At 46.3% G+C, this 11,498-nt stretch overlaps 1 protein-coding gene across 4 annotated transcripts in view; it reads right to left on the minus strand.

Annotated features, from left to right (window-relative positions):
- Positions 1–4,630, minus strand: part of KMT5B (lysine methyltransferase 5B) — a 38,272-nt gene extending 33,642 nt beyond the window's left edge. Inside the window, exons 1-3 of one of the 4 annotated variants that reach the window (XM_073605282.1) lie at positions 4,489–4,630; positions 4,057–4,122; positions 196–306 (exon numbers count right to left, since the gene is read on the minus strand). The gene's annotated coding sequence lies outside the window, so the exon portion shown is untranslated. Of the gene's footprint in view, positions 1–195; positions 307–4,056 lie in introns of all 4 variants that reach the window. The other 3 variants (XM_073605281.1, XM_073605280.1, XM_073605283.1) reach the window with 3 other exon arrangements.
- Between the last annotated feature and the right edge of the window lie 6,868 nt (positions 4,631–11,498).

Consider the following 11,498-nt stretch of genomic DNA (forward strand, 5'->3'; position numbering starts at 1 on the left):
ATTCAAACATAGAAACAAGGATATAAAGTTTTGAACATGTTCATACTCTCTCTCCACCCCCCACATAACAATCACTACCGGACCCAGCTATAGCCATGTCAGGTGGCATGGTTACATACTAGTAGATTTAGAAGAACTTGACTAACAAATTGAAGCTGAACTTCTGGTATTACTTTATAAGCTGTTAAAACAAACCTTTTTTTTCCCTTTTGGAATATTTATTTTTTATTTGCGGTCTGTGTCCTATTGGGGAAATGTCCTTTCACTTCCTGACCCAGAAATTAAACGGGAATGGAGAATAGGTCTCTAAATTAAAAAAAAAAAAAAAAATAATATGAGAGGAACTTCCTTTCTGTCACCCCCTGGCAACCCCATTAGAATTTATTCCTCCAATTCTTGTTCTGGTGACAACTATAAAATAAAATGTTGGGTTTCCCATCACTTTCTGATACCGGGATGAAGAGTGTTAATCTAGCCAGCTTGGACACAAACATCAATAAACACCTGAATTCTACTTTTCTACTTTCCTCCTATTCTATCTAAAACTTAAAAAAAAAAAAAAAAAAAAAAAAAAAAAAAAAAAAAAGCTATACATACACTTTTAATTTTAGCAAAGAACTGGCAATCTCGAAAAGGAAATGTGAATGTATTTTACTGCTGCCACCTTGTGGCTTTCTGCAGTATACACATACAGCAAGTTAATCGTAAACCCTTCCCTGCCAACCTTACAACTTGTGCTAACCCCTACCATATTAAATAGAACAGAATAACTCATTCAAGGCCAACATCAGTGTCAGATGCCAGAAACATACAGATTAAGATAGCCCGCTTTATTCACTAGAAAAATAATACCATAGAAAGCTGTTAAACACGTATATTGAGGACATGCATTATACGAAGAAACATGGGAAGAAACCGGTGCTTGTTTACTAGACCACATTTAACGTTACGCCTTAAAATTAAACCACACAAAAGAATTTGTACGTCACAATTTAAAGCCCTTGCCTTTAGGAAGCAAAACACATAATCAGGGCATGACACAGAAAGAACATCCCTCCCCCTCACTCCGTCAGCAGCCAATGAAAGGCAGCAACATATACATGATTTAAATGTCCTGAAACCACACACCCAGATGTTCAGCCTTGCTCGATGTAGGAGTCAAAGAAAAAAAAAAAATAAAAAAAACAGTTCCTCATACCACCAAGTGATGACATTGTTGCTGGACTACAATGTAGATTTAGTTATGGGTTCAGAATATAAAATAAACCTTTTATAATATATAATATTTTGCTGTCAGTATCTGCCAACTATGAGCTGGAAGACAGAAACTCCCACAAAGCTCTTGTAGGACTGGTTTATAGGGAATGCTTTCATTAATAGAGTTAATGCAAGGCATGTTATTATTATTACAGGGCTGGAATAATGAAGGCATTGTGTGAATTGTTCACACACGCCATTTTAGTGACTAGTCATTCCAAACTACACAGCATTGACTAAGTCAGAGTATAAATTACATCAACCAAAACGTAATGTCTGTGAAGAATCCATCTCGTTGGCCTGGATTGTTTGTGTAGTTGTAGTATGAGTGCTCAGAAAGGGTTAATTGTGCCCAAAACCACCTCTTCCAAATACAGTTCACTTCAGTGTGAGCGCAAATCGTGCCAGAGCAAAGGACCCTCCATAGATCACTGTGGTCTGCTTAGCAGAGGTGATAGAGCAAGTGTGCCTGGGAATACACACCTATAGCCCAGTGTGAGTGCAGACTAGCTAGGGAGAGGGGACATTTAAACTCGGACACGGTTCACTTTAACAATGCACAGTGTAAGTGAACCCTAAAGCTGGTCATGGCTTCTTTTTTTATGATCAGTCAGTGGGCTGAATGAGAAAAGATGAACAGATTCTCTTAGCCACACAAGCAAGACTGATAAAGGAATCCTCCCCACTGGGACATTGAATTCTGACAGCAGGACTCTCCATTATCAGAATACACTAATCAGCGGCTGATCGAGAAAAAAAAAATTTCAACAAGCCCATTTAATACGTGCCGATCTAATAAGGAGCATCACAGGAGCAAGCGCTCTCCTAGTGCTCTCTCTCCCATCAGTGGCCGAGCTCAGGGACAGAGAGATTGCACTGCACATGTGCAGGAGTTCACAGGCTCCTGTGAAGGGGGGCACCCAATGGAAGCAAAAATTTGTAAAGTTGACAGTGAGTATACACCGTAGTATCAATTTTAATTGCTTTAGAAGTGTAACTAAACCCTTCTATCCTTTTTAGCCAAAGAAGCTGCCATCTGAGCTTCTATGTGATCTGCAACTGCCATGGTGTTGCACATGAGATGGGTTATGACACCACCCATTTGATGGTTTGACAGTTTGGTCAATAGCACGAGCAAATGTAACAGTTTAGCAATCCCGGCACACCAGGAATTTAACGTTTTTTGAAACCGCTAAATCGATGGCTTTAGTTTTGCTTTAAGGTGGCCATTGATGGATTGAAATTTGGCTGCTTCAGCATGGACCGGCTGAATTGCAATCCATGTGTGGGCACTGCAGTTGAACAAAAGTCAATCTATCGATCAACTTCTGTTCAATCGCCCTGTCGGATAAAAGCCACTCGATCAGTACCTACAGTGCTGATCTATGTATTTTGACAGTGGAGGAATTAGGAGTTTCACTTGTGGAGGGAAAACCCTGGACTCTGATCCAGGATCAAATCCAGATGTCTCAAGCAATAAGTTAAGCCGGCCATACATGAATCGAAATTTGACCAGTTCAACAGGGACCGCCTGAATTTTGATCCATGTATGGGCAGTAAGGATGAGCTCAGGCGTGTTCACAAACAGCACGAGCAGAGCCTGCCAGGAAGTCTGCACCGTGGAGCGCTAATCACAAGCAGTTGTCCCGATGCGCGGCTGTAGAGATCGGGAAACGTCTCACTGCTTGTGATTAGCGCTCCGCAGAGCCGACTTCCTGGCGGGCTCTGCAAGTGCTGTTTGTGAACACGCCTGAACTCATCATTAATGGGCAGGCTGGTTATACAGAAATCAATCTACCAATCACCTTCTGCACAGCCTGTCTGCTGGAAGATTTCCGCATGGATCATTAGAGATGGGCTCGGGCGTGTTCAGGATCCTAGCCCTAACCCACCTGACCGATCCCACAAGGAAGCAGACACTGCACACCGCTAATCACAGGCAATGAGACATTTGCGGTGTGCAGTGTCGGCTTTCTGGCAGGATCGCCCAGGTGGGTTGGGACTAGAATCCTGAACACGCCCGAGCCCATCTCTAACGATCAGTAAGGATGGGCTCAGCCGTGTTCGCACAGCCCACGTGCAGAGCCCGCCAGGAAGTCGGCACGGTGCTGCGCTAATTACAGGCAGTGAGACATTGTCCTGATGTGTGGCTGCAGAGATCGGGAAATGTCTCACTGCCTGTGATTAGCGCAGCGCCATGCCGACTTCCTGGCGGGCTCTGCGCGTGGGCTGTGCGAACACGCCCGAGCCCATCCTTAACGATCAGCGATGTCAGCACGCCATCAGTGCTGATCAGTGTATTCTGATGGCAGGGAAGTTCAGACAGAAAAAACAAAGCCATGTACAGCCAGCGTTACGCGAATCTGTCGCAAGTTGTGCTATTTGTTGCACGGACCAGAGACAGAGTATGGATTACAAAGCCTGGGTACAGATCTACATTTTCTGGGGACATCCTGCACATATAATGGCCGGGTTGGCCGGCAGGACCATGGGGCTACAATGAGAGTCCAGGAAGACAGGAAGTCAGGGGCATTTAAATGTTGGCTGGCCGTCTGTTTACAAACAGATCAGATAACATGGCTTCCTCACCTATGGCTGACTATCAGGCCTGACCCCACAGCACAGCCAATATGGCCTCTGGAGGGGGGATCAGAGGGAATACAAAAGGTGATCACACATACACACAGATATACATGGAGAGTAGAATGGAATCCTTGCCTTCCTGCCTCATACAAAACACTGAGAAGTCAATAAGAACACCAAATCATCATCATCACATTGTAAGAATAAAAAGAGTACCTGGGACTGAGCTGGTGTGACCGATCACCTCTCCCCTCACATGGATCCGGCGATCGGACGACAGCCCTAAATGGCACAAAACGGATTTCTAATGTAAATAGAAGTGTTGTCGATGTCGTTATGGAAACACGTGCAGGAGGGTGGTCCAGGCTGCCGAGACAAACTTCACTACACCGGCTGAGACACAAGGGGTTAAATGGCACCAGTGACGACTTGGGGGGGACGTGGGATATTTATATAAATATATATCTTTGGAAGGAAACATTAACATTCAAGATGGCGGCGGGGGCCGAGGCCGCAGCACAGCTACCGTAACAAGTAGTCCCTGGCACTTGTGTCCTTCCGCCGCCCATTCTCTGCTTCGGAGGAAGAAGGGGGAAGCTACGGCGGGGAAACGGAAAGCGGCGTCGGAACGGCGCTTGGAAGCATTACCGTTGGCCAGTGCGTGTCCCCACGGTGTGTTTTCGTTGACAGGCGTTCGATGTTGGCTACTTCCGCCTGGCTTGGGAGTGCGGCTGATTCGCCGTGTCTGAGACGGAGAGCGCGGAGGGATATGTTACGTAGTACCGGCCGGGAGAACGCGAGAGGCTCCCACCCACAGTGATACACGGCAGTGATGAGCGCTATTCATCCACTAATCCACACAGCACCGTGTACACGACTCACCTCACTGTATACACCGCTCACCTGTACACAGCACTGTGCTCAGGGGGGTCTGAATACTCAGAGCTCCTTCACTTTTCATGGTTTCCCCCCTCCAGCCTGGGTGTGGGATAAACAGCCATTGTCCATCACATGCCCCCCCCACCCAGAACTAAATAGTAAATGGAAACCAAATCGCTTAGGCCCCATTCACAACTTGCTAATTTGAAATCACCACAATTCTGCCAGTGATTCCAAATTGCGATAAAACACACATTTGGGTGCGGTTCATTCTTAACCACTTTGATACAGGGCATTTTCACCCCCTTCCTGCCCAGGCCAATTTTCAGCTTTCAGTGCTCTTAACATTTTGAATATGAAATTTTTTATCATTTCCCCCCCACAAATAGAGCTTTCTTTTGGTGGCATTTGATCACCTCTGCGGTTTTTATTTTTTGCGCTATAAACAAAAAAAAACGTAAATTTTGAAAAAAAAAATATATATCTTTTTACTTTTTGCTATAATAAATATCCCAATATAACCACTTAAAGACCAGGCCTCTTTTTGCTAGAAAATTACTTAGAACCCCCAAACATTATACTTTCGCCCTGCTATAGTATGGAGACGGGTGGGGGCCATCTTCCCCTCTTTCGTCTCCATACCCGGCTATGGACAGGTCCCGATCGCCGCTGCCGGTAAGCGGTGGAGGGTGCGGGAGGGGGTGGCACCTCTCCCGCCACCGATAACGGGGATCTCATGGCGAATCCGCTGCAGAGACCACCATTATCATAAACAGAACCGCCTGCTCTAAAGATGGATACCTCGGTTGTGGCAGCAGCTGCTGCCGTTACAGAGATATCCATCTTCAAACTGCCGACGTATATGTACAGGAGCCGGTCGGCAAGTGGAAAAAACAAAAAAAAACAAAACAAATTTCTTCCTCAGTTTAGGCCGATATGTATTCTTCTACGAATGTTTGGTAAAAAAATTGCAATAAGCATATGTAGCACCCTCTACCAATAGGTAGGTGCTCGTAAGGTTTATTTTTACTAGGTTATCCAGCACAGGCAAATTTAGGCAGGCCTATGCTGCATGCTAGGCCTGTCTGTTTTGATCTGGGGGCGTTACCACCTGCACTTCAGTTCTGAGGCGCCTCCCCTGTTTCTGAGGAGAATGTTCTAGAAAAGGGTCTGGGCCTGGAACTGGAGTGGCAGGCAGCTTGTGTGTGAGCCCTGACCAATCCCCAATTGAGATTGGCAGGGGGCGGACCTCATATATAAGCTGAGGTGATTCTCCACAGGGGTCAGAGTAGGCTGCGTGAAGTCAGGAATGGCATTTTAGTCAGTCGTAGGAGGCCATCCCCATCTGGGGGGGTGTGCGCCAATCGCAGGAGAGGCCCGGGGAGAGCTGTGAGGGAACATTGCCTCTACACAGTCATTGGCAATGCCTCTGCCACCACACGGTCGGATGGCAGGGAACTCCTGGAGCAGAGGGACAGGTGAAACTGGCGGTACGCCAGTCAAAGTTCCTCATCGAGGACTCAGAGTTGTTGGAAGGTCGGTGAGTGTTACCACAGTGGGGCTGGAAGTGCCAAGGAGTCTGTGAAGGGAACTCTGCTAGTACACGGTCACTAGTGGAGTCTTCATCAATACACACAGTGGATGATGGGGAGTCCTGGATCAGAAAAGATACTGTGGGGATCTGTGTCAAGTCGATGCTGCCCGCGGGCACATGATTCGCAAGTTGGGCTGGCTGGGAACAGAAGTCCATATTTCCTAGAAGATATGCTTTTAACCCACTGGGCCTCTGGGGAGAGGTTCTGCAGGCCTCAGGCCTAGTGGCAGTGAGCAACCAGCGCTTCAGTAGGGAGGCTTATCCAGAGTGGGCCCCTACTATTCAATAGAAGAGGATGTGTCATATTTCAATACAGTAATTAAGTTTGTGCAGGAGGAAACAAGTGTATGGGCAGGAGGTGAAAGATCTAAGAACATTGCTTTTACACGGTCATTAGTGATGTCTCTGCCACCACACGGTCGGATGGTAAGGGAACTCTTAGATGGAATAGTCTGCGGAGGTTGAGCCGCAGGAGGAGAAACAGTCTGTATGGAGATGCAGGAGGAGATTCCTTTCTAACTCAATTTGCATATTCAATCTTCTGGCTCTAATTTTATTCAGAATGTACTAAATCCTTAAATATGATGGCAATAACTTGTTCTATGGGCATCCCATATTCCTAATCCCTATCCAAGTTGTACCCCCAATAAAAACAAAGCTCGCAAAAGACTGTTCATTGTCTCTGGAAGTGATGTAGGAAGTCTGGCAGTGGGGTGATTTGGCGGATTGTTTGTCATTAGCACTGATTACTGTATAAATGTCACTGGCAGGGAAGGGGTTAACACTAGGGGGCGATCAAGGGGTTAAATGTGTTCCTTAGGGAGCGCGGATGAGATGGCACTGATATGCAATACTGATGGGCACTGATAGGTGGCACTGATATGCAGCACAGATGGGCACTCATAGGTGGCACAGATGGGCACTGAAAGTCTGCACTGATGGGTACTTATGGGTGGCACTGATAGGCGGCACTGATGGATGGACACTGATGCGTGGCACTGATTGACATCACTGATTAGGAGGCACTAGCAGGTATTGCTGGTGGGCACTGATTGGCATCATGTGTGGGCACACATTGCCACTCATGGCCACCAGGGATCCTATCCCTGGTGGTCATCAGTGGTGGCCATCCCTTGTGGTCCTGGGTGGGCATCTGAGGGGAGGGGAGCTGCGCCGATAAACAATCAACACAAACCCCCCCCTGTCAGCAGAGCAGCCAATCGCCTCTCCTCCACTTGCGTCTGTCAGACGCGAGTGAGGAAAAGCCGAAAAATGGCTCCTCCTGTTTACATCGTGACCAGCCATGATTGGACACGGCTGATCACGTGGTAAAGAGTCTCCTTCAGAGACTCTTTACCTAGATTGGAGTTGCGGTGTGTCAGACTGACACGCTGCAACAGCGATCGCCGTGATGCACGCCCCCGTGGGCGTGCACAGCGGCTTGTTATCCTGACCACGTCATATGACGTCCGGTCAGGATATTGCAACCACTTTGCCAACGTCATGGTGCTATATGGCGGGCGGCAAGTGGTTAATGGCACCCTAAACAAGGAGTGATTATGCTGCAATTGTCACACAACAGAATTGCGGCAAACCGCACCTTTAAAAATCATGCAAAGCTTGTCGCCCTAAAACAAGCAGGAGCTTCTTTTGGGTGACAGACACACATTGAGCGACCCACTGAAGGGCTGCCCTACGCGCGACATGCAGAATTTTGGGTAAATTACGCTTAAAACATTACTAGGGAGGATGCAAGCAATGGAAGACCTAAACGGGGCCTAAAATCGCATAGAACGGATCTACAAATTTTCTAAACAAAGGACCAGTTTACCGTCCATTTACAGTAGAAATTGTTTTGGCATCATTAGAGTAAACAATGTATCATTAGTATTAGGGAGAGGAATAGTGCCCCATCATTGGTGTTTGTGGGAGGAATAATGCCCCATCATTGGTGTCAATGGGAGGAATAATGCCCCATCATTGGTGTCAGTGGGAGGAATAGTGCCCCATCCTTGGTGTCCGTGGAATAGTGCCCCATCATTGGTTTCAGTGGGAGGAATAGTGCCCCATCATTGGTGTCAGTGGGAGGAATAATTCCCCATCCTTGGTGTCCGTGAAAGGAATAATATAGTAGATATTCGCCAGCACACCAAGGATCATCAATTTCTTCCAAACGGTTTTTATTCAAGAAAGATCATGTCACAAAATGGTGTAGTGCAACTTTTCGGAGCCACACAGGACCCCTTCATCAGGCATGTGATGACGTGATCTTTCTTGAATAAAAACCATTTGGACAAAATTGATGATACTTGTTGTGCTGCCGAATATCTACTTATTGTACAGGTTCCAGTATCCAGCTGGCGGTCGCTACAGCACCCAGTACCTAAAGAGCTCATTCCAGGTACGTGTGCGATGGAAATATGGGAAGTGAAAAAGGAATAGTGCCCCATCATTGGTGTCAGTGGGAGGAATAGTGTCCCATCATTGGTGTCAATGGGAGGAATCGTGCCCCATTATTGGTGTCAGTGGGAGGAATAGTCTCCCATACTTAGTGTCGGTGTAAGGTAAAGCAGACCATCCTTGGTGTCAGTGGGAGGAATAGTTCCCCATGCTCAGTGTCTGTGGAAGGAAGAGCACCCCATCCTTGGTGTCATTGAGTGGAATAGCGACTCATCACTGGTGTCAGTGGAAGGAAAAGCAACCCATCCTTGATGTCAGCGGGAGGTATAGTGCCCCATCACCGGTGTCAATGGAAAAAATAGTGCCCCATCGGTGTCAGTGAGAGGAATAGTACCCCATCACTGATATCAGTGGGGGGTATAGTGCCGCATCATTGGTGTCAATCGGAAAAAGAGTGCCCAATTGTTGATGTTGGATATCAGGAATTATGCCCCGTTGGTGTCAGTGTGGGGAATCATGTCTTGTATCAGTGGGAGGAAAAGTGCCCCAAGGGCAGTATAAAGGGCCACATCACAGCAAAGGGCCACATCCAGTACCCAGGTCAGTCTGGAGACCACTATCATATAAGCTTTGCCATAATAAAGTCACTCTGTTGCTACCAAAAATATATTTTCAAAATTTTCCTGCAAAAGAGGAAGCTCAATATTTGTGTTGAATCTGAACTTTGTTCTCTGCAAGAGCAATGGCCACCAAAGAATCTTCAATATCCAACTCACTTCCGGGTGTGTGCGAGATCTGGTCACCTGCTGTGCTCTGTGGTTTTATCTGCAAGGAATGTAACTGTTTTTTGAAACCATTAAATCAATGGGTTTAGTTCTGCTTTAATGATGGGACACCCTCAGTTCTTCAAGCGAGGGGACGTCTGTCAGCTTTCTTGGAAGCCTGGATTCAAGGCATTCTGAATCTTTGGGCCAGAGATTTCATCTCCAGGGGGTACAGGCTGGAGTTTTACTCTCCTTACGTGTCCCCGCCTTAGATTCATGCCTTCAAATCCACCTTCTTCTCCGCAGAGGCTTGGAGGATCTGCAAGTCTTTTTTACAGCAATTGCTCACCTTGCAAGTATTTGTTCCTGTACCTGCAGAGGAGAGATTTCAGGGTTTTTACTCCAATCTGTTCATGGTCGAGCAGCCAAAAATTAGGTGGAAGAGATTCTGACCTGGGCAGAGTGTCATGTTCCAGCCCTGACCGTAGTACACATTCCTGGTGTAGCAAATTGTCAAGCCGAATTCCTCAGCTGTCAGTGTCTGGATAAGAGGAAAATGGTCCCTTCACCCAGAGATTTTCATTTCCTTTGTCACAGGTGAGAGTCGCCGGATGTGGACCTGTTAGCCTCCCGTTTCAACAACAAACTGAACAGGTTCATCGCCAGGGCCAGAGATCCTGGAACTTTTGCAGTAGACGCCCTGGTGACTGCATTGGATTGGTTTTGCCTGATCTATGCTTTTATTTCACTGCTCTCCTTCCATGGCTGCCATGAAGGATCAAGTCAGAGGGCTTTCCAGTGATTCTTGTGGAACCAAACTGGCCCAGGAGGGTTTGGTACTTGTACATACTCTGGCTTCTGGCAGACTTCCATCGGCCTCTCCCGGATCGCATAGACCTTCTGTTTTGTGTCCTGATATGCCATCCTGCTTCTCAGTTACTGGCTTTGTTAACCTGGCTGTTGAAACCCAGGTCTTGAGTGGCAGAGGCTTATAGGATTTGGGTATCTTGACACTTCTCAAGGGTAGGTAGTTGACTTCTAGCAAAATATACCATCGCAACTGAAAGGCTTACTTTCCAAGCAGAGAAGGTTTCATCCTAGACCAGGGGTCTCCAAACATTTCAAACCAAGAAACAGTGCATCAGTGCAGTACATCAGTGAAAATAAACATGGCCTCAGCCTTGGTGATCAGTAGGAGGAGCAGTGCCCTATCATTGGTATTAGTGGGAGGAATAATACCCATCCTTGGTATCAGAGGAGAAAGCAATGCCTCATTGTTTATGTCAGTGGGAGGAATAGTGCCCCATCATTAATATTAGTGGGAAGAATAGTGCCCCATCGGTGTCTGGAGGAATAGTGCAATAGCAGCCCATCTGGGCTACATATATACAGTGCCTTGAAAAAGTATTCATACCCCTTGAAATTTTTCAAAAATTTAAATGTAATTTATTGGGATTTTTTGTGATAGACCAACACAAAGTGGCACATAATTGTGAAGTGGAAGGAAAATGATAAATGGCTTTGAAAATGTTTTAAAAATAAATATCTGAAAAGTGTGGCGTGTATCTGTATTCAGCCCCCTTTACTTTGATACCCCTAACTAAAATCTAGTGGAACAAATTGCCTTCAGAAGTCACCTAATTAGTAAGTAGAGTCCTCCTGTGTCTAATTTCATCTTAGTATAAATATAGGTGAACTGTAAAGTCCTCAGAGGTTTTTTAGAGAATCTTATTGAACATAAAGAATCATGAAGGGCAAGGAACACACCAGACAGGTCAGGGATAAAGTTGTGGAGAAGTTTAAAGCAGGGTTAGGTTATAACAAAATATCCCAATATTTGAAAATCTCACGGAGGACTGTTCAATCCATCATCTGAAATGCAAAGTAGAGTATGGCACAACTGCAAACCTACCAAGACATGGTCGTCCACCTAAACTGACAGGCTGGGGCAAGGGGAGCATTAATCAGAGAAGTAGCCAAGAGACCCATGGTAACTCTGGAGGAGCTGCAGAGTGCAGAGA

Source organism: Aquarana catesbeiana, linkage group LG11 (genome assembly GCF_042186555.1).
Source record: "Aquarana catesbeiana isolate 2022-GZ linkage group LG11, ASM4218655v1, whole genome shotgun sequence".
NCBI classification, from domain to species: domain Eukaryota; kingdom Metazoa; phylum Chordata; class Amphibia; order Anura; family Ranidae; genus Aquarana; species Aquarana catesbeiana.